Source organism: Propithecus coquereli, unplaced genomic scaffold, assembly GCF_000956105.1.
Source record: "Propithecus coquereli isolate 6110/MARCELLA unplaced genomic scaffold, Pcoq_1.0 Scaffold118, whole genome shotgun sequence".
NCBI classification, from domain to species: Eukaryota; Metazoa; Chordata; class Mammalia; order Primates; family Indriidae; genus Propithecus; species Propithecus coquereli.
The window spans coordinates 1,058,672-1,082,558 of record NW_012135858.1 but is presented as its reverse complement, the minus strand read 5'-3'; the positions used below and the strand labels follow the sequence as shown (position 1 = coordinate 1,082,558).

General features: G+C 40.0%; 1 pseudogene; it reads left to right on the top strand.

Moving 5' to 3' along the window:
• Positions 1-5,920: 5,920 nt before the first annotated feature.
• On the top strand, positions 5,921-10,376 carry LOC105822138 (annotated as a pseudogene).
• The last annotated feature ends 13,511 nt before the right edge of the window (positions 10,377-23,887 follow it).

Sequence of the window (23,887 nt, the reverse complement as noted above, 5' to 3'; positions counted from 1 at the left end):
AAGACTGCCAGTACCCACAATGGTATAGCTTGTCCCTTCTTCATCTGTCTTTCTCATTTTCACTTTTAAGAACACTAAGAATACTTCCATATTTCTTTTGTTTTCTCTAGATATTCATATTTATGATGGTTCAGGGTTGTCACATTAACTGTGTATTGTTGAGTATCCTAAATATGTACATTTCACTAAGAATGTGAAATGGATCTAATTTAATAGGTAATGTTCAGTGGTTTATATGTCCCCATGTGAAAGTTATTATTTTAAGAGATTCCCCTCAAGAAGTTCGAATTTAAATTTTCACAAACTTTAACAATAATGTAAGAAAAATTCCACCAAAAGGACAATCTGAACTTGTTTAGGGAGAGGGCTGTTATCCTTGCTGATCATTGCCTATCAAGGTTCGGAAGCAGTAATGTTTCTCTTTTTTAAGAAATAAATTAGATATAGACATACGCTTAACCAAATGTACCAACTTGCTGCTTAGTAATGGTTTTCACAAACTGAAAGACACCTAAAGCAGTATTATAGCTTAGACAAAAACCTGTTTTTTAGATATTTGGTTACAATACTTGTTACGATGTCTGCAATTAACTCCAAAACACTTGAGCATAGCAGTGTGGTTTTGGGTTTATGTTAGTTTAGATTATGTTCTGGAGGTAGGGGTATGAGTTACCATTCAATTGAAATGGCCCCTCTCCATAGGTGGCTTACTGCAAGCATTGCAATTTTCTCTGGTCAACATTAAAAGTTTTACTAATTAATTAGGGAAAATTAATATTTAATTAATCAGCATAATAGGTTTAACAATTAGTCCCTCATTCACAAAATTAGTGGTATTTAGGATTGTGTGACTTGGCTAAAACGTTTTACAGACACTCACCGCTATTGCTTAAAGAAGATGTAAGAAAACTACCAAGTTATAGGCTTGGACACGGTCCCCAAAGCTGATCCTTAAACAGTCTGTGTCCAGCTGTTGAGTCAGAGGGTTTTGTGGCCTGATAATGACTGTGGGGTTAACAGAATCCTGCCTCTGGAATGTTGTCACATCTGAATGAACTTTCATGCAAGGTGATGATGAAGCACCTAAAAAAAACAGAGAACTGAGGCTTCATTGTGCTTATAGCACAGATTGTGCGAGATATTTTGTGCTTGTTTTGCTCATCAATGATGTTTAACCAAAGCCTATAATGTGGCAAAATTTGGGCCGAGATTTACATTCATTAAAACAAGGTTAATGAGGTTGTTGTGGTATAACTAAATTTTACCCATCGAGGCCTTTTTCAAGACTACCTTTACCTATCACAAAGAACCCAAGCATTGTTCATGACCAAATAAGTGACCCTTTCCAAACAATATTTTTTTCTTTTACACTTGGTTTTACTGTGCTCTAATTCCCAAATCCCTTGTATCAGTCAGGGTTCAACAGAAGAAGCAGACAAAAAGGAGATATATATTAAAAGATTGATTGCAAGGAACTGGCTTGTGTGATTTTGGAGTTTGGCTAGGCAAGTCTGAAATCTGCAGGACAGGTGGTCAGGAAGCCACAGGCTGAAACTTGCTAGCAAGTGCAATTTCTTCTTCAGGGAAGCCTCAGTTCTGTGGTTACAGCCTTTCAACTGATAGACACAGGCCCACTCAGATTATCAAGGGTAATCCCTCTTGCTTAAGTCAACTAATTAGGGACTTTAATCATATCTACAACATACCTTCACAGCAACACCTAGATTACTGTTGGACTAAAAAACTGGGGAACTGTTGCCTAGCAAACTGACATTATCAAAAGACCATCACATTCTTTTTTGGTTTTATAGGTAGCTAAGGCAGACTTGGTGCCAATCATTCCTGCCTAGGTCCCCTGCAAGGTCTAATTACAAAAGGCCACTGATTATGCTTAGTCTCAAGGGAACCCTTTTGGTTTCTTTCATCATTCTTTTGTTCATATTCATGAAAATAAAAAATAGCATTTCTAAGGAGATTATGTTAAATCGCTTAACTTTAGTGCTTTCCTCCTTGAAAAGCTGTTTGGACTTGCAAAATGAGCTTCTGCAGCCCAATTCTCTGAAGAAAAGGAGCTTTTGTTTCCAAATTTATTTTGCTGAGCACACCCCATATTCTTTATTTGATTCAGAGCAGTGGCAGCATTGCAGAGTGAAGAGCAGTGGGACAGGCATGGGATTTAGAATCAAGGCACTGAGTTCCAAGTCCTTCCTTGAACTCTGGGACCATGAGCAAATTACTCTGCTTGAAACTTGATTTCCTCATCTATAGCATAGAGGCAGTGATAATATTTCCTTTCCCTTCAGGGATTGTTATGATGATCAGAAATAGTATTGGGAAAGTGACTGGCACGAGCTAGACTCTTAATACACGACTGATAATCATTTCACCAACAACTGTATCCTCTGCTGTACTAAATTGTCTAATCAATACCCCTCCCCACCAAAAAATAAATCCAAAAGACGAGGGGAAAGAAAGCCCAGTGTTACTACCTCCAACATAAATATTATCCATATAAAAATGTCAAAGTTATAATATTGATGAAGACCAAAGGATATTTATTATCCAATTAGTAGTAATAAATCCTTTATGACATAGAATATTTTTTTCACCTTCTTCTGAGTTGAGGAATTTGCATTTATTACATTTTCTGGCTTTTATTATTGGCCTTAAAAATGTCAGTTATAAACAATGTCTCAGAGCCTGGATTTTACCAAGTCAAGCCCCTTTTACTGCTGTTATAAGTTTGTTGCCTTTTATTCACTCAGTATAACCAGATTTCTGTAATGTTATGTACATTCTATATTTTACTTTAATATTCAACATTATAAATGGGAGATAATAAAATAAACCAGGCCTTTTTTAATTGACAAAATAGAATTTCTCTTCCCCTAGAACCAGAGTGTGTAAGCATTTTTAATTTCTGACTATCCTTAAATCTAATATATTTTGTACTTCAGGCCCTATGAAAAACGTACTTGAGTTCTTTAATTAGTGGCAGCAAGAAAGGCCAACTGAGAAGACAATATTGTACTCCTTGCACCAGGAATGGTTTTATATCTCAAAATATTTTAACTTATAAAGAAACATAGAAAATAGATACATTTAATGATTTTAGAAGAGTTGTCCTACTGTTGGGTTTGGGAATGAATCTTTCAGACAGGGAGCATTTGAGATAAACTTGTATATACGAATTTGTTTTGCTGCCTCTACCCTTCCCTGATTTTCTACCTCCTTGATTGTTGTTATTATCATATAGTCTTTCGGTTAGTTATGTCAGGCAATGTTCCAGCCTCACAGATTTCTTGCCCCCTCTGGCCTCAAAGAGCAAAAATGAATTCATTGAATAAGTATTCCCATAGGTTTCTCTTCCCCACCAAATTAAGAACCTTTTCTTCCTTCCTGCCTCCCCTCTCTCTTCCTCCTTCCTTCTCTTTCTTTCTTCCTTCCTGATTCATCTTTCCAACAAATATTAATTTCATTAGGCATACAGTGCCAGACAGGGGCTATAGAGGTGCAAAGGCATGGTCCCTCTCTTTAGCAAGCTCACAGAATGCTGGGGAAGTAGACACAGAAAATGGAATTTAACGCTTTCTACACTGGACATTTGCATAAGGTGCAGAAGGCACTGAGTTCTCCTGGGGAAATTGGTGAATCTGGGAAGTGTTGCTTGAGGTAATTCTTGATGGAGGTATAGGAGTTTGCCAGGCAAATGAGGTGAGGGAGGGGAGGAGGGAGGGAAGGAGGGAGAGAGAAGCGTGTGTGTTATGGAGGGGTGAGAGACTAGGGCCTTCCCGGTGGAGGAAACCGCAAGTAACAAAACTCAAAGAGGTTTAAACAACTCTGTATTTGGGAAGCTGCTAATAATTCAAATGTTCATAAAAATTCAGCAAAAGGGTGAAGGGGTAGGTTGTATGGTATGAGATAGAGGGGGAAGAGATAAAACTCTAAGGATAGATAAGGGAAGAGAAACTTGCACTTTATCCTTTTGACAGGGGCTATTGAACAAGTTTAAAGCAATAGCGTTTAATTAATTATGTTGGCTGGGAAAGCTTGGTTAGAGGTGGTCAAGAATAGAGACGAAAGGCTATTTAGAGATTTTAGCAGTAATTCAGGTGCAGGCTAGAGAAGAGAGGTAGGCACTAATTAACAAATTCATTTATCTTTCAATAAAATCCTTATTGAGTATTTACAATGTGCCATGCATAGGGGAAACTGCAGTGACTTTGAATTGTCCACTCACATTGCTTGCAGGCCAGTGGGACATTAGATGCACAAACACACTATTTTCATATTGTGTTTCAGAGCTTCTCCTTTGGGGGTGCAATGTGGCGTAGATGACAGAATCTTTGGATCTGACTGACCAGGGTTCAAATCCTGCCTCTGCAGCTTTCAACGTGGGGGGCCTTGGGTGAATCACTTGCCCTCATTAGAAATATGGCAATAATATGAGACAGCTGTTTATGTCATTTGGGTTTTGTGAAGATGAGAGGAGAAATTGTACGCAGAAGACTTAGAACAGTGCTGGTGCATACAAGCATCATCTCTCAGCTCCCAGTTTAGAACTAAAGGAAGAATGAGAAGGTAGGACAGGAGCTGAGCAGGTGCTGGGATGTGGGCCCACCATGTGGTATACATAGGATTTATGACTCCCTAGGGAGGGGCAACACAAAAACAGCATTGGATTAAGAAAGATTCTGTCCTTTTATCCTTGTTTTTTTCTGGCTTCTGAAATAATAGCAGTCTTAGAGGGGTCAGGTACATCCAATGTAGAAGGTGCTATAATTTCTCTGCCAGGAAATGAATTGTCCCTTCTTCTTGATTTCTCTGTTCCCAAAGTCGGTGACCTTTGACTTTGGCTGTATCTATCTAGTTCTCCCTGCTGCATATAGCTGTGCTCGACACAGGAGCCAATAAATGACTATCCTTCAATTCGGGTCAGAGAGTGGAGTTCATAGAGACAGGAGTCTAGTATTAAGAAACCACAAAGTGAAAAAAAATAATGCAGAAAAGACCAATGGTCAGAAAAAAGGAAATGAGAAGAGAGTAATATCCATTTGGGGAGAAGGACCATGGACTGGCTACGCTTTTTCAGCATTTTACATATCAAAAGCTCAACAATTGATTGTAAAAATTCACAGTTTTGAGGCAGTAGAATGATCTCGGCATTAGCAGAATGAGAAGCAGCTGGGCACAAAATGGTCTGCAGGAGAATAGCGCCCATCTGACAGATGCCCGTGGCGTGGGGACTAGCCGTCATCGTTGTCTTTCAAATGTGAGCTTCACATTAAAGGAAGGGCTTCGATATAAAACAATATCAAGCCTTCCACCTGAGGATGGATAATATCTCAAACACGGTTCTTTTTGGAGATTGCAGTCCAGGAAGTCAAGAATGGCTCCTCTGTAGTTGCCACGGCAACATCTCCCTCTGATGACATGAAGGAAGATAGAGGTCATGTTGGTGGGCTGGTTAAATGTTTCTCACATTATGTCTTTTATTTCCATGGGGGAAAAGAGAAAAAGGCAATAGACAGGAAGAAAGAAATAAGAATAGAAAATAAAATAAAAGAGATAAAGAGATTTCTGTGAGTGATTTTTCCAAATAGATTCTGTTATTGAAGGATTCATATTAATTTAATTGGATTTAGAGTCCAATAAGAGAATCCAAAATGAAATCTCGGACACTTGGAGGTATAATGAGCGTTCAAGTACAAGATGACGCAAGAGCCTCTTTTGTATGTGGAGAGGGACTTTAAACCAGATTGCAAGGAAGAGAGAAGGAGGCTACAAAAGCAGTCACTTAAGATTTAGACCAAGTGTAAGAACAGGTTTTCTTTAAATTAATATAGCTTCTTTTGGTGATTTCTACTTGCTTTTTGAACCCATACTTTAGAATTACATAAAACCTCTGTCGAATTAGGGAATGGTGCGGTATCAGGTCCAGTCAGCAAAACAGAACCAAAGAGGTAGTTTAACAGTTACAAGGGAACTAGTTACGAAGGTAATGAAAAAGCTAAAGAAGAAAGGGGATATTATGTTATGTATATTATATATTTTTCTTTTTAAGACAGAGTCTTACTCTGTTGCCTGGGCTGCAATTCAGTGGCCTCATCACTACAACCTCAAACTCCTGAGCTCAAGCAATCCTCCTGCCTCAGCCTCCCGAGTGGCTGGGACTACAGGCACGCACCATCACGTCCAGTTAATTTTTTAATATTTTGTAGAGATGGGGTCTCACTATGTTGCTCAGGCTAGTGTCGAACTTATGTTCTCAAGCAATCCTCCTGCTTTGGACTCCCAACATAATATTACTAGCTTGGTTGGCTACTTCCTCCTTCATTCTGGATCCTGTATTTCTAGTAATTCAACTACGGTTTAACTTCACTTATTGGCAGCTAAGTCATTCAACTAATTCATGTAGAATTTAAGATCAATTAAAATTCCCAAGTGTATTATTTTCTTTTTCTCTAGATCCTTTCATAATATTTTGAAAGTATGATATCAAGGGTTGGCAACTTTTTTTGTAAAGAACTAGATACTAAATATTTTAGGGCATATGGTCATATTGTCTCTGTTACAACCACTCTAGGCTGCTGTTCTAGTATGAAAGCAACCAGAGACACTGTGTGAAGAAATAGGTGTGGCTGTTCTATTTACAAAACCAGGCTGTGGGCAGTAGTTTTCTGATCCCTGGAGTCTTAGTCCCTTCAGGCTGCTATAGCAAAATACCATAAACGGTGTGGCTTATAAACAACAGAAATCTATTTTTCACAGTTTTGGAGGCTGGGAAGTCCAAAATCAAGGCAAATTTAGTGTCTGGTGAGGGCCATCTTCTCGCTGAGTCCTCCCAAAGTGGAAAGAGGGCAAGGTAGCTCTCTGGGGCCTCTTTTATAAGAGCACTGATCCCATTCAGGATGGCTCCACCCTCATGGCCTAATTACCTCTCAAAGGCCCCACGGCCTAATATCATCATATTGGTGATTAGGTTTCAATGTATGAATTTTGGGGGCACACAAACATTCAGCCCATAGCCCCAGTTCACAGTCTATGTTCACTGCTTCCTGCTATTGTGACACAGTCAGTCACCCCTGCCCTGTGCCCCCACCCCCAGGTTCTTTGGGATTAAAGTAAGTCTGTCTCCAAGTACTCATTTTTTTTTTTTTTGCCAGATTGGAGGGAATCCACTCCCAGTTGGTACTGGGGGGCCTCTCTTCTCAAAGATTTCATCAAAATTCTGAGCCTTTGGTAAATCACTGGACACAATTTCAGTTCTCTTTTACTTGTCCTTTCAGCAGCATTTGGCATGATGACCACTCCTTTCTTCTGGAAATATTTTCTCCTGACCCTTGTGAAGCCTACACCTGACTTTCCTCCTCCCTCTTGGGCCAGTCTTTCTCAATCTCTTTAGAGCTTTTTCCTTTCAATCTTTAAAGATTGGTTCCCTGCCCAGACTTGCTTTTCTCCTTACTCTACAGACTTTTTCTGTGTGATCTCATCAGGCCTAGGGCTTTATCTACTATTTGCATGAAGATGATTTCTACATCTTTATCTCAGAATTTCCTGAGCTCCAATCTTAACAACTGTTTAAGCAATTTGTCTGCCTGGGTATCTCATGAGAAAATAAAGCTCAGCACTTCTCAAGCAGAAATCATTTTTTTCCCTCTTAAGCCTACTGTTTCTTTTGTATTTCCTTCCTCTTTGAATAGGTTTCCAAGCTAGAAATCTGCATGTCATCTGATTTCTTCTCTGAAAGACATACCAATGACCAAATCCTGGAAATTTTGAAATATGTTTGGAATCACTTTCAAATCCACCCACTTCTCATGCTTCTGATTGCCACTTGCCTGCTTGCATATATTCCTGCAACCGTCTCATAATTGGCCTTCCTTCCGTCAGCCTGGCTCTCCTTCTAGAGATTGGTCCTCACAATACAGCCTGAGTCCTCTTTCTAGCATACAAACTGAATCATGCTATTTTGCATAGAAATCCCTCAGTCGTTCCCTGCTGCTGCTGGAATTAAGTGCAGATTTCTTCAGTTGCCCAACAAGATCCTTCATGATCCTGTGCCCTCTTATTTTTCTGGGCACATCACTGAGTGTTCTTCCTCACTCTGAGCTCTGGTCATGCTGACCTGCTCACTCTGTCTGGCCCTGGAGTCTTTCCAAGTGCTCTTTCCTCAGCTTGGAACATTTTTTCCTTACTTTTTGTCCTCCTGGCTAACTCCTGCCCATTCCACAGGTTTCTGTGGGGTATAGATCTGCACTTAGATGTTGCTTCCTCTACAAAGCCTCTCATGACTTCTGGAAGCCACTCTTATAGCACTCTAGACCTCGTCTATATGCAGCATTTATTACACTGTGTCACAATTGACAGTAGGTGGCTTGTCCCTCCCATAGGGACAAGACCTGTGAAGGTAGGACTTCACAGGTTGGACTTTTCTACTGTTATAGCCCTAGTGCCTTGCACAGTGCCTGGCAGAAACTTTATAAATATTTTTTGATTGAAAAAATAATCAGGAAAAGAAAGTTAGAAATATGGGTTTTGGAATTGAAAAAAAAATCACCTTGGGTTTAAATCTCAGCTTTGCTAAGAGGAGGAACCAGAGTGGGCTGGCAGGCGGCATGGCAGCAGGCAGAGCTGAGTAGAGCTGAGAGGAAGACTGCACCCCACCTTCGGATCATTGCCAAGACTCCCAAGAACAAGAGGAAATTGTGATCTTCGATCAAACCTTAGTCAAGGTGTTCAAAGACAAAATCTCCTGGACATTTAAGGCCCAGCAGGGTCAGTGGGTCCTGGTCTTCACAGGCAAGATTCTCAAGGATGGGGACACACTGAACCAGCATAGGATCAAGGACAGGCTCACTGTCCATTGGTCATCAAGACCCCTCAGAAGGCTCATGATCTGGCTGCTGCCACTGTGTCCTCCCCCTCTACTCCAGACCCTGCCTCAGCAACCCCCACCACTACTACTTCACCCACTGCTCCTGCCAGCCCTCCACCTCTGTGCTGTTTTGGACTGGTGGTGGAAGCCAAAAGACCAGTGGAGAGGGGGGTCCCTTCCTAGGGCCTGGGAGGGACCCCCAGTGCTACTGCATCCATACTCTGACTTTGGGGGCATCTTGAGGCTGTGCCGTCCAGGCTTGGGCTCCACCAGCTGCATGGAGCTACAGCAGCAGAAGCAGATGAGAGAGCTTACTCAGAATCCAGCAGAGCCAGGACCAGGCCCTGAACAACCTTGAGAACATCCCCAGAGGGTATAATGCCCTTTGCTGCTTGTACACAGACATCCAAGGGGCCTGTGTTCGGTGGTGCTGCCCAGGAATAGTTTGGCAATAATCCCTTCTTTGTCCTCTCTGGCAACTTAGACAGCTCATCCTCCCAGCCTCTGTAGACTGAGAATTGAGAACCCCTCCCTAACCTGTGGAGCCCCTTCCCCCCCCACCTCTCGGGCACTTGGGTCTGGTGGGGAGGGCATTGGAGGATTGGGGACCAGTCAGGTGCCCCTGACAGTCTCAAACCCCTTTGGGATCAATGCAGTTAGTCTGAGGGCAGGGATGTTCAACAGCCCAGGAATGCAGGCCTTCCTATTAGCAAATCTCTGAGAACCCCCAGCTGATGAAGAATGTGATCTCAGCCCCCTACATGCACAGCACACTGCAGGTACTTACCCAGAAGCCCAACTTTGCTGCTCAGGTGCTACTGTTTGCAGGGAACCCCTTGCTGCAGGAGCAGCTCTGCCTGCGGCTCCTGGTCTTCTTGCAACAGATGCAGAACATGGAGCCACTCTCAATCCCGATGACAGTTGTGGCAGGCACTGCTGCAGATCCAGCAGGGTTTGGAGACCTTGCAGACTGAGGCTCTTGGCTGGTGGAGCCCAAACCCAGACGGCACAGCCACAGGATGCCTCCAAAGTCAGACAGTATGGATGCAGTAGCACTGGGGGTCCCTCCCAGGCCCTAGGTCTCCCCACTGGGCTTCTGGCTTCCACCACCAGTCCAAGGTACCCAGTCTTGGCTCCTGCTCCCTTGGCAGGCAGCAGCACCAGATCTGTACCCGACCAAGGTCCCCACTGCTTCACCAGCTATGCCAGCCACATCTTCTGCAACATGGGCTTCTAATGTCCAGCAGCAGCTCATGCAGCAGATGGTCCAGCTTTTGGATGGAAGTGGAAATCACAGGTGCAGATGCCAGAAGTGAAGTTTTAGCAGCAACTACAACTGGAGCAGCTCAACTCCATAAGCTTCACCAATGGTGAGGCCAACCTGCAGGCCCTGATTGCTTCTGGAGTTGATAGCAACATGGTTATGGAGAGAGTGCTGGGCTCCCAGCTCTTAATCCCTTGGCCTATGCCTCCTGCCTCTCCCTTTCCTCAATGCTAGTGTTTGGCTCCTCTGTCAACCCTACCCTTTGCAGCTCGTTGTCCCTTCTGTGTTCTGCCTTGTCCTCTCCAAGCAGCAGGGTGACTTCAGAGGCATGGGCCCAACCCTGTAGGTCTGTCTGGGAATTCTGGTGTTTTACTGCTGCATGTCTTGTGGAATCTTCTCTCCTAGTCCTCCCTGAGCAGAGCTTTTTAAACAATTTTCACAGTTTGGCTTGTTGGGCCCACTTCCTTGCCCCACACCACCTTTTCCAGTCTTCAAACTTCTCAGTGGCAGTGCAGTCAAAGGTCTGTCTGGAACTCTCTGGTTTCCTGGAACAGGGTCTTCCATCTGTACCACTAGGGTTTTGCCTGTGTCATGTTTACTTAACTCTCTTCTTTCTTTCTCTCCCTCACCTCCTCCCACCACCAGCCCAACCAGTGCTAGAATGTCACACTCCAAAGGAGGGAGGAGCAGGTGAAACAGGCTGTGATTGTCCTCAGCCCCTGTCTGGTCACTTCATCCAGCACTTTTTCTAACAGGGCTCTGTTGGGACTCTCAGGGCAAGAAGGGAGATGCCTGTTCCCTCTGTCTGAAGGGGGAGATGAGATACATCCCTCTGCACAGAAGTTATTTTTTTCTATTTTCTTTCTTTCCTTTTCTTCCTTCCTTCCTTCCTCCCTCCCTCCCTCTTTCTTTCTTTCTTCCTGGCCCCAAGCAATCCTCCCGCCTTGGCTTCCCAAAGCGCTGACATTACAGGCATGAGCCATCGCCCGCAGCCTGCACAGGAATTACTAAATAACAAGCCCTGGACCAGCCAAATGGAGATCAGTGTGGAGGAGGAGGGAATGAGATTTTCTGGAGGAAGGGAATGAGGGAGGCAGCCTGAGTAAAAGGCTGGGAAGTTGGACTGACAGTTAGGCACTGGAAGCATTGATGGCTCTTTTAGGTAGAGAGTCTAGGCCTGGGCCTGGCAGAGGAGACTTAGGGATGCTAATGGACCTACACTGAAGAAGGGGGCTCAATGAAGCTAAGCAATATGGCCCACAAGGGATCATATTGACTCCATTTCTTCAAAGCCACGTGTTTATACACACACACACGTTTCCATGAACACCCAGGACCTGCCTCTGTCCCTTAGTTTCTACATCTTTAAAATGGGAAAGTGATAAAATGTAGTTTAAGGTTGTAAAGGTTGAGTGAATATATATGAAATGTTTTGAGGGCTGTGGGAATAGTAACCTTTATTAGTGCCTTGTATAGCAAGCACATCGCCTTTGCCTAAAGGGGAGAGGAAAGCTTACCTTTCATTCTTTGTTTCTTTCTGGAACAATAAAAAAGATACAGAGGAAAAGTAAAACATAGATACTCTTCTATAGCTAAGAGTACTTGCTAAGAGTATATCTTAAATATTCTCATTACAAAAAATAGAAGGTAATTATATGAGGTGAGGTGATGGATATGTTAGTCAGCTTGATAGCGGTAATCATTTTATAATGCATGTGTTTATCAAAGCATCCTATTGTACACCTGAAATAGATACACTTTTTATTTGTTAAGTAGACCTCAGTAAAGCTGGGGGAAAAAGAAACAGCAACAACAGCAACAAACAACCACTGTCATTCTTGTAGACATTGGGCCCAGTTCAGTGCTTAGGAGCAGATGATCATAAAAACCAGACTTTTTCTCCAGGCAGATTAAATATGGATTTGTGACTAAACCCTCACTTCTTCAGGGATTTTCTGGTATTCACACAGAAAAATCTGCTGCGCCTTACAATGTTATGGTATCACATAAGAACAATTATTTGTAAGGTTGCCATGGAGTCATTTTTAATGTTTTATATGATAAAGGAAGATGCTGGTAGGTTGTTTTTAATATGTGATTTTTCAAATTTATAATAAAGATTTCTTTTTCTGAATTTTCACCATTCATCATCTTTCACTGCATGAAGAAATATACATAACTCAGTTCTTGTCCTTTATCTTAATTCTCAGACAAACAATTTCCATGTCAGTTTTGGAGGTTTCCAAGAAATGACTTTCTTCTGAGAGGCTAAGAGCAGAGCTTGGGGTAATTTAATACACAAATGAACAGATAGCAGAAGGGAGTCATAGAACAATGCCATAATTCTGTAAGTAGCAAATAATATTTCTACAATTAGAAGCTGCATGTTTTATGACGTTAGTCTCTGAATAAATAAACAGGGAGCTTGAGAAACCCTGAGTCTTGCAGGTGAGAATGAGTGTGGGAGCCAAGGAGGAGAAAAGCTCCAAGAAGCTGGATAAGCCCGATACTCTCACATTTTAGCAGAGAGGAAGAACAGTCCCTAGAAGGGATTGTCCCTAAGAGAAGGGATTGTCCCTAGGAGAAGAGATTGTCATTTAAACAAAGTTAAATATATGTAATTATGGTGACCCTATTTTTAATCTTCTTGCACTAACTAAAACCTGTGTTTTTCTCTGATAATATCTCCTTTCCACCTTTTTCCAATGGAAGAAGATACTTGTTAGGAGACAATTCTCCATGGGTCCCTTGCATTTCTGCATATCATGTGAGTAGAGGAACTGGCTGTCTTTGTTTTGAACTTTCTTTTCAAGAATGTTTGCATAGTAAATGGCTTCAGGAGATAGAAATAGTGTCTCCCTGCAAGGCAAAGAGCAGATTTGGTTACAGTTTAGGAAGGTATTGATGGTGTCTTTTTTCAGAGCAAAGGCAGGCATTTTACTGCTCTGATGATTTACTGCCCATCATAAAAGATTTGGGTTCCCAAAACTCAGGGTTCCTCTCCTGTAATTCAACTCATTGCATGTGCAGGTGTCCCTGGCCCTTTTCATATCTCCTTGTGGGAACTGGGTCTCCCAACTGACACAAGGAAATAAATGATAACACTCTGGTTACTGCTATTGCTATGAGAAATAAAGTCCATTGTTTCTGACCTAAGAGGCTTGTGTCCTCTGCCAGCATCCATGAAACTATGGTAAGATAATTTGCTACTTGCAAGGAGGGTCAAATCTTAGACCCTTCAAGATTCTTTTATTTTTCTCTCAAAAGTAACATAATATTTTTTATTAACTGCCTCATACACTTCTATAATATTGTTTTTCCTACATATTTTTGGTGAATACTCTTTGATTACTTCCTCATTTGATTAATATTTTATAATATCAGTTTCTGTAGAGAGAATAGAACATTTCATTTTCTTTTAGCATGGTTGATGGAAATTTGTTTTTTCAATGTTCATAATTGTGATGTGTAACAACTGACTCATACACAGACTACTCCCGGGTTATAAGCCTGCTAAAAGTCTGTGTCCTAAGAACAGATGAATTCTGAAAATTCTATTTCACAAGAATCCCTTAAAAATATATATGTAATATAATAAATGTTTAAATACCCATGTATTAGTTATAATTGTATGTGCTGTTTTATAGAGTTTATTTCTAACAAGATAGAAATGAAAACTAAGTCCTCTACTCACAATTGTATACATCTGATGGTTGGAAGAATTTTCCACAGACTATTTTCTGGCTCTACCTACTTAGAAACTTATTTCTTCCCACTACTACACACTTCCAGTGCAGGCATCTAGGGCACATTTGTAGTGAGTCTTGACATGTGACCCCATGACTTTGTGTGGTTTTGCCACACAAGCCAGCACAGTGGGCAGGGGGAGAATCCCTGGTTGTCACTCTTACGCCAGCATGGCCTGTGAAAATGACTCTGCACCATGAACACGTATCTACTAAACCCAAACCAGATGGATCCCTGTCTCAGTTTCCCCTGAGTTTCATAAACACCAGTGGCAACTCCAGCCCACTGAAGATAAGTGTGGTGAACGAGCAAATCAGAATGGAAAGAGACAGTGATCTTAAGTGATTATGGTAAATATTTCCTTTTGCAAATTTTACAAAACTATACAACCCTGTGGCCCTATTTGCTAGCGCCCCTCTGAGAGTCTGGGAAGGGGCTGAGTATAGGGGAGAGGCCAAGGAGCTGAAGCACCATCAGCTCCATGGTGAACCCACCTGTTCTGTGGACTGTGAGGGCAGGATGGGGCCGGGACACTCGAACAGACTTCACCCAGCCCAGCACCACATACAAACGGGCTCTGAATTCACACCACTCATTTTTTTTTCCTGGCGACACAGCAATGTGAGAGCAGAACCGCCAGAGTGTAACTATTAATAGAACACGATTGTTTCATCCATAAGCTCGCCAGGCTGACTCTTCTATTTATGGCCCTTTCTGGGTCTTGTCTTTCTCCCTTCTTTTTCTTTGATTTCTTTTTAAAGTATACATCACGTTGTGTGCACGATTCACGATTCTTGACTTTTCCCACATTCTATTCCCAAAGAGTTTTATACATTGTTTGCTTTCCATTAACAATTTCCTATTTTGAAGTTCCTTGTTACCATTTTTCTCTTATTCCCTGTCTCAATCACTTGTCAACAATACAGAGCCACTCTCTTATCATTCTTGATGATTGCATGCGTGGCCCGTGTGGCTGTCTGTCTCCTTCATTACCCATTCTGAGGCACCTGCCTTGGGACTGGCTATCTTTATATATCTTTCCCAGATTCTCAGATGTCTCCATTTCAGTGGCCTCCAGTTTTTGAAATTGCTTAATTACTTGATTTGAACTTACACTTCATCAGTCAAATTTGCTTTGCCTGTAAGATCTCAAATTCTAAAATTTCTTTCTCTGATCATAACCTCGTCTTTTTCCTCTACTTTATCATTCATCCTTAACTAACTTTTAAAAAAAAATTGTATTTTACTTTCTAATTTTATTTTTTTATTGATGCATAATAGATGTACATATTTTCAGACTACATGTAATAATTGTATACATTCACATAATTTGTAAAGATCAAATTAGGGTAATTGGGATATCCATTATCTTAAATATTTGTCTTTGCTTTATGCTAGAAACATTCCAATTATTCTCTTCTAGCTATTTTGAATTATAAAATAGATTACTGTAAACTATAGTTATCCTACTGATCTATCAAACAGTATGTCTTATTTCCGCTATCAAACTGTGTTTGTGCGCATTTTTAACTAGTTTTTTATATTTTTCTTTTCATCCTTTGATTCATTTCTCTTAATTCTCTTGTTTCTTAATATCGATTATGTTTTGTGAACTTGGAAGGTGCTAAATACTGTGCTAAGTAAAAATTTCTTTTTCACAACACATTATGGAAGTAACTACTGTATTATTTTGATTCTACAGATTAAAAATTTGAGGCTTAGAGATGAAATAAAATTCCCAAGTCTACAGAAGTAGCAGGCTGCAGAGCCAGAGCTTGATGTAAGGCTGGATAAACTCTGGCTTCTTACCTGGTCTTTGGCTTCACCACCCAGTATATGGTGATGAACTTTTTAACTACTCTAGGCTACCCCCAAGAATACCAGACTATTGCATATTGGCCAACTAAGGTTTAAAATATGGATAAATGGACTTATAAAGCCTGTGCTATTTTCTTATATCCATTCTGCTGCCCAGCCATTTTTTGATCACATGTTGTTGATTTTCTATCATGTTTCTCACAGTGGTTGTTCAAAAACTTCTGTACATTCCTCAAGCCCCCAATCCTATGCTAGCCACTCTTGTTTGAAGCCACTCAGTAGAATCTCTCTCAATTCATTCCAATGAGGTTCTCTCTCTCTCTCTCTTTTATTTTTTAGCTTTTTTCTATCAGGATGTGGTATCTTCCAAGCCTAGGCCTTGCCTCTGTGGTCTTGGTCTACCTCTTCTAGGACATTATTTCATTAATTGTGCCCCCTTTCTAATTTCTTCAACCATAAATAATGCTCTCTTTCATACCACTTTAAAAACAATTTCTCTTATAACTGCCAAGGCTTTAGTTGTATTTTTATTTCTTGCGTTTGACATTCACTCCTTTCACTCACTGAAATGCTAGCTTCAGTAAAATCAGTAGATATTTTCTAAACGCTGAGTCTAATTCCTTTCTATTATCCTTTCTATCATCTTCCCTGCATCACCAAAGCATTTGGCACTCTGCTCTTTCCTTCTAGGTCAAAGAAAGTGGTCAGACTTCTGAACAAGGTCTCTGAATTCAGAACTGGCTTTGAACTTGGGCTCTTCAACTAAACTAGCTATGACATCTGAAATCTTAACCTCTTTGGGCCTCAGTTTCCACATCTCCAAAATGAGGACTTTTATGTATAACTTTGGGCTACTTAGGAGAGTAAAATATAATTATTTCTGTAAAATTCTTAGCATGTTTCTGATTCATAATAAATCTTGAGTAAGTATTAATATCTTTGTCTATTAATATGTGTAGTCACTAACATAATATCTGGCACATAGCAATTTCTTTCTATTTATCTCCTCTCCTAACTTTTCTTTTATGTTAAGTATGTTGCATATTATTGGTTTTTCATTTAACTTTTAGATATTTTCCTCTTGGTCTTGGCTTCTTCCCATTCTCTAAGAATATATTTCCAGGCTTAATTCTTAGACCACCTATTTTATATCTTTATATTTGTGTTTTTGTCCAACTATATCCTTTCCTGCCTCTTCTACTATCATCTTTATGCCAATGACATCTCAATCTATATTTCTGGTGCCAAGTATTTTACATCAAAGCTTTTAAAATTGCATAATACTTGAACACATGATCATCATAAATATTCAAATAATATAAATATGTAGATTGTAAAACTTGAAGATCCTTCTCCTCCCTAACTTCTAGTCTTACAGTATCTGCTGTTTCTATGGAGGTGGGGGGAAGAGTATGTGTTATCACACAGCTTTTTCTATGCATTTGTATCCAACAACAACTACATACAGGATTCGATTTTTTAAAATAATCTAATCCTAAACTCTTAATCTGCATTTTCAAATTTCTGTTATAAAACTTCATTTGGCTGTCCCAGTAGAAGGTTAAAATGCAATCTGTACAAACCACTCCCATGTCCCTTCCCCAGCTAACATCTCCTGACTTCTCTGTCTGCCACAGGCTCTGCCTCTGTCCCAGTCCTTGTGGATCAAACTCTTAGTCTCTTGACCTCTTCTTCTCCTTCATCCCCCACCACATCAAATTGTTTGCCAAGGTGCACACATTCCATCTTTACAGTGTCCCTTTTGTCCTTTCCTTAAAGTTCTCTGCCTGAGGGTTTTTTTTGGCTCACACAGATAGTGTGATTCAGACCACCAATTTATTTAAGAATTGCTTTGTAGTTCAGTTTTTTAGGGAAGATCTTTTTCCTTCTTAGACCAATGCCAAGTTTGAGACTCTTGCTTGTTCTTTCATTCTGTATTTTCCCTCTCACATTTAATCTTAGTTCTTTATCACACTTTCTGCTTTTCTTACTACAAGATATGCTCCTCAAGGGCAGAGACCACATTGCCCACTTCCGGTCTCCTACTAGATGCTCCATTTTGGGCACTTATTTTTCTTTTTCAATGCTAAATCAAACAATGGTGCTTCATGCCATTGATTTTTGAACTGGATTTTATGAAATATGGGAATTTTCCAACCTCTATGTCTTCATCTATTCTACACACCACAGGGGATGGGGAGAACTCTTTCTAAAACTCAGTGCAATTGTCACTCTTGCTCAAACTACTGTTGGCTCTCCATTGACTACTGAATATAAATACAGTTCTTCCTTAGTATCAAGGCCCTCCATGATATGACCCCAAAATATTCTTCTGGTGTGTCTATGCCCACTGTCATTCCCTAAGCTCTAAACAAACTAAACTACTCATATTCCTCACACTCCTTGCTACTCAAGTTTTCACAGTCCTCACTTTCTAGTTTTACTGTCTTCCTTAGACTGTGTTTATGTTCAGCACCCCTGTCTCCATCTCCATGCATTGACAATCAAACCATTTCAACATTTCACTTCAAATGACATTTCCCATAACCCTGGTGAAATTAATCATATTTTCTTCTTTGTTTCAGCTAATTGGGACTTTGTCTCATTGCTCACTGGACCATAAGCTCCTTGTCAGCTGGGGCTCATCTATCTCAGCCATCTCTGTGCCTCTTGCTTAAAACACGGATATTTAGAAAATTAAATATTAAGAGTTGCTGATAGAGTCAAACAAGGGACTTCTGGGGAAGATAATCTGCTTCTGGAGCAGAAAAAATAGGGAATAAGAGCAATTGTTTAAAATATTGGTTAATGAATTTTGTATTCATCCAATATATATTTATTGGATAGATACTCTGTGCCAGGCATCGAACTAGGCTCTGGGATGTGATGGAAAATGGGCAACATTTTTGTCTTCAAGGAGTTTAAAATGTAGCAGAGAAAGCAGACAATGCAATTAAAATAAAGAATGCTGGGAAAGTACATAGCCCCAGAGTCTATCTGCTGGAGATGGAGGAAGTGACAACCTGAAGGACCTGTAGAATCTAGCCGGGTGGCTGGGGTGGTGCAACATTGTTTCATACAGGGGAAATGGTGAGTGTGATGGTTTTGTGGTTAGAGTGAATTGGCACATGGGGTAAGTTGGGGTCACCTGGCATATAGGCTAAGGAGAGTGGCAAGGGACATGCTAAAGAGGCCCAAATGACAGAGGATCATGGTAAGGAGTTTGAACTTTTCTCCTAAGGACAATAAGAAACTATTGAAAGATTTTAAAAGAGGAAGTGACTTGATCAGATTTATGTTTTGGAAATTTCCCTTTGGTGTGGAGAATCTAGACAGAATGAATTTAACAAGCTATATTAGGAATCCAGGCAAGGTGGAGAGAGAGAGACAGAGAGAGAGAGGGAGAGAGAGAGAGAGGATGATGATGATGGTTTAATCTAGAGAAATGGCTGTGTAGTTTTGAAAAATGTTTAGGAAGGTATACAACTGTATGGCATAATAGTTAAAAACTCTGTCTGAATCCTAGTTTCATATTTTATAGCGGAACAACTTGGCAAATTACCTAACATCTCTAAACCTTAATTTTCTCATCTGTAAAATGGGGATAATAATAATCTTTACCTTAAGGGTTGTTAGGATTAACTTAGGTAATGCAAGTAAGAACTCTTTGCACAGTGCTTGATACACAGTAAGCACTCAATAAATGATTACCTGTTATTTTTAGAATCCACACAATTTAGTGCTTGAGTGGCTGAGAGGGATGAGGGTAAGGGGGGAGACAATGAGGTTATCCAAATTCTGGCTACTTCCTGGGTGGATAGTGGTGTCACTCACTGAAATTTGGAATCGAGTGTTGAGGAGGGAGCGGAAGACAATGAGTTTGAGTGAAGTGGCAGGAATTTGCATTTATGGTCTGGAATTCAGGAGAGAGAATTGAATGTTACCTGCATAAGGGTATTTCTTAAAAAGATTGGCAGGATTCTGTTGTCTCACATCTCTTTAGCCTCACAATCCATTCAGATGTTGTGTCTGCTCCCACCACTGTATGGAAAGTGGAGTGCTCTAGTTGCTAATTGAATTCATGTAAGTGGATGAGTATGTTTGGGGAGGAGGGTGATGTGAGTACAGAAGAGGGTGCAGGGACCCAGGGAAACACCACCTTCTAGGGTGTGGGCAGAGGGACAGGAGACTGTACAGGAGAAGAGAATGTGCAACCAGAAGAAAAAGCCAGAAGATGGTGGTGCCATGATAACAGGCAGGCCACATACTTCAGGAAGGAAGAAGTGGCCAGTGGTTCCATTGACAGAGTGGCCAATGGTTCCATTGACAGTAGAGTAGGGTAAGGTCTAAAAATTGTTAATTGGATTTAGCAACAAGGATGTTTATTGGTAAACACTGCACTTTCCATATCATGGTGGGAACAGAAGGAAGATCTGCGTGGATTGAAGGCTGATTATGATGTGAGAAAATAGAATCCTGGCAACCTTTTCAAGAAATTGGGCTGTGGAAAGGTGAGCTAGAACAAGGGCTGAAGAGAAGAATGAAAGTAGAAAATTTGTTTTGTTTCGTTTTTTTAAAAAGGGATTTTCATTAGCATATTTAAATGAAGATAGGAAGGAGCTGGTAGAAAGGGGGAAGTGTAGAGGGCAGGGTAAATAGACAGAAGCAGGGAGGATAGAACCTGAGCTCTGGATTACAGAGCAGAGAGGCCCATGAGAACATGAGAAATGAAAGATGAAAAATCAGGGATTCTAGTGTGATGAGCCAAAATAAACTCATCATGGCATCTTGGTACACAATCTTTCAGAAGATAAAAGGGCTTTGGGTTAAGTAAAAGCAAATTCTGTGACTGCATTTTATAGTAGATACTTTCATGAAGTTCAGGGGATGAGACTCACACTTACTATGAGATAAGATGGAAAGAGTAAGCTCTAAATGAGGCTGTGTTTGTACTTAAAAAGCAAAGTGTTTCTTCAGAAAAGCAGAGGAGAAAGAAGAGCCATTGAACATCTGAGGAGCCATCTTGCTTGATCATCTGGAAGAATGGTCTTGGATGCCCTTTTAATGCAAAAAAAAAAAGTTGCATTTGAAAGAATGTGTAGATGTGAGCAACACTTGGGCTTTAAGGAAGTATGAGCATAAACTTCTCATGAAGAGTAATAGGAGTTGAAGTTGAATAGTGTTAATATGCATAGTTTTTCTTTTTTCTTTTGCATATGATATATGTCAGGAGAAAGTAAATTATTTTGTAAGAATTTTAGAGAAATGCAGTGTGTGTTTAATATGAGAAGGCATGGACATTTCTTTGTTAACTTCAGGTAATGTTTTATTTACCTGCCACTTCCTCGAAATCTTTTATCTCCCAACCACGTACATTTTATATTTTTGACAAACAGGCCTTTTGTGCACAAGCTTCATAATCAAATTGGTTCAAAAAATAAATTGCTGAAAGTAGAACTTTCTTATATTCACTCTTGTGACAGCTAATGAAGATGAATTGGGAAAAAATAGGGACTGTGCTTTGCGGAGGAGGAGCTCTCATTCCTCACTGTGTTGGCTAAAGGCAAATTTGTTGCAAAGGAAAAAAATAGAATCATCTAATTGCTTAATTCCTCCTGAAATTAACTGGCAGCCAGCCTACTCAAATACACAGACTTTTATTTGGAGAGGCAAGTGTAAAACCCTTGTATACATATTTAACAGAAATCTCATTTTTTTCTCCATTAAATTTGTTTTGAAGAAAAAGCAAATTCTTTGCATTTCATTGATGTTCAGATTAAGTATCTGAACAAACATTTCTGATTGCTTTAATTCTGAGAAATAAAGATAATAGTTAGGGAATGATTAGAAATTTGGAGGTCACAGGTAAATTTGACAAAGGTCCTTGTTCTCAGTTAACTTTAAAAAGAATGGAAAAACAAGCACCACATGTACTCACCATTAAATTGGTACTAATTGATCAACACTTATGTGCACATATGGAGTAACACTCATCGGGGGTTGGGCGGGTGGGAGCAGGGAGGAGGGGAAGGTAAATCCACAGCGAATGGGTGTGATGTGCACTGTCTGGGCACTGGGTATGCTCGTAACTCTGACTCGGGCAGTGCAAAGGCAATTTATATGTAATCTAAACATTTGTACCCCCATAATATTCTGAAATTAAAAAAAAAATCAATATACCAGTCAAATAGGTGAAACAATTGGAACCTTCATACACTGCTTGTGGGAGTCAAATTGATGCAAACACTTTGGAAAACTGATCGACAGTATCTACTAAGGGCAAACACCATGGTCCAGCAATTTCACTACCAGGCACTACCCAACGAAAGTGATCTGTACGAAAATGTTCATATTGGCATTAGTCATGGTAGCCCCAAACTAGAAACAACTTAAGTATCATTCTACAGAATGGAGTACCTGCATAATAATGAAAAAGGATGAACTATTGATTCAAGCAACAACATGAATGAATCTTAAAAACAATGTGAGTAAAAGAAGCCAGATACAAAAGAATACACACTGTATCTACATGGTTCCATTTTTTAACACATTGACTGCCACACTAGAAAAAAAAATTTCTTTCCTGGGGCCACAGTGTTTTATTACAAAGATAGAATAAAAACTTTAAAAACAAAACGATCCTTTCTAATTTAATACCAATTTTGTTATTTTTTATTGTTTTCTGTGCGTGAGTCATGTGCAGCTCATGCAGTGCTAGCTAGAATCAAATTTTTACACTGCACGCCACTTGAGTTGTATGTGACTCTTGACATACTTGTTGAATTTTTTTCAGATAATTAGGTCTTCATATGCTTCATGAGACCCTGGGCTCAAAACTAGCGTGAGTTAAATACAACTCACATGGCAGTTAATGTGTTAAAGTTCAAAGACCTGCAAAATGGATCCAAGAGGATAAAGGATAGAATAGTGGTTATTCTTGGTGGGGGTTCTTGACCTGGAGAGAATACAAGGGAACCTTCTATGGTATTGGAGATGTTCTAGAATCCAGTGTGATTATAAAGGATGGTGATTATAAGAGGGCTGTATGTATGTAAAAATTTATTGAGTTGCATATTTCAGATTTGTACATTTTACAATAATGTAATACTTTGATTTTAAAAATAGACCATCTCTCTGATTGTTTTTTAGCCTTTTTTACCTACAGAGAAGGAAAAAAAAGGCAATAATCAGGGCTTGCTTCTGTGACCATGACTTTGTGGGCCCTGACTGTTTCCAGGTAGATCAGACTAAGTGACAGACCCTCACCATACCGAGTAATTGATTTTCAGTTAGGAAGCAACAACTGAATATTTATTGGATTTAAAGTAGTTATTAAAGATAAATTTGATTTACAGAGCCACAGAGGCTTTGAGAACATTTTGTAAATAATCTTTCTGAATTTGCTGTATCCATGAATCAGTAGTCACAGGCCTATGACCTTGACCATTTCTAAGTCCCTTGATTTGCTCTCTTGGATCCCATGGCCTTATCTAGCCCTAATATAGGCCTTGCTAAAGGTCCTTACATAGGCTCTGACAATGGCCAGATTTCACTGTTCTAACAGTTTGACCCATGAACTTTGGAAATACACAAGGAGATAAGGCTGTACTTTAGAAAGTATAATAAAGTTAAAAGGTCTGGAATTTTAGAAAATGATGGAGGAAGACCTAATATTCACAACATCGGTCCATCAATAGATGATGACGCCTGCATGGGACAGGCTCTCCATTTCTGATGTGGTTGAAGAAATTGGACTTGGTTGTAGCAAAATACACTCAGGATGGTCAGGAAGAATTTGAGAACAGAAAAGGATCCTAGAGATCATCTCAACCTTATGTTTCCAAAGGATGAATAACATACAATTTAAGCAAAGATATTATTTTTAGATCCCTTTACTTATTATGTCTGTTCATATTTAATCCATGGAAGAGTGGAAAGCATGTGTCCCAGTATCTCTAGTAGGAAGCTAATAGTTTTCACCTCTATTGGATTTTAATGTTGATTTGTACCATGACATTATATATTATGATAGTTAAGAAGATAGACTCTGGAATTGGAGCAGGGAGTTTAGGGTCTGCTGTTTACTAGTTCTGTGATCCCTGATGAGTTATTTAACTTCCCTAAGCTCCAGCTTCTTTATCTTTAAAGTGGACCTTATAGTAATGTCTGACTTATTAGAA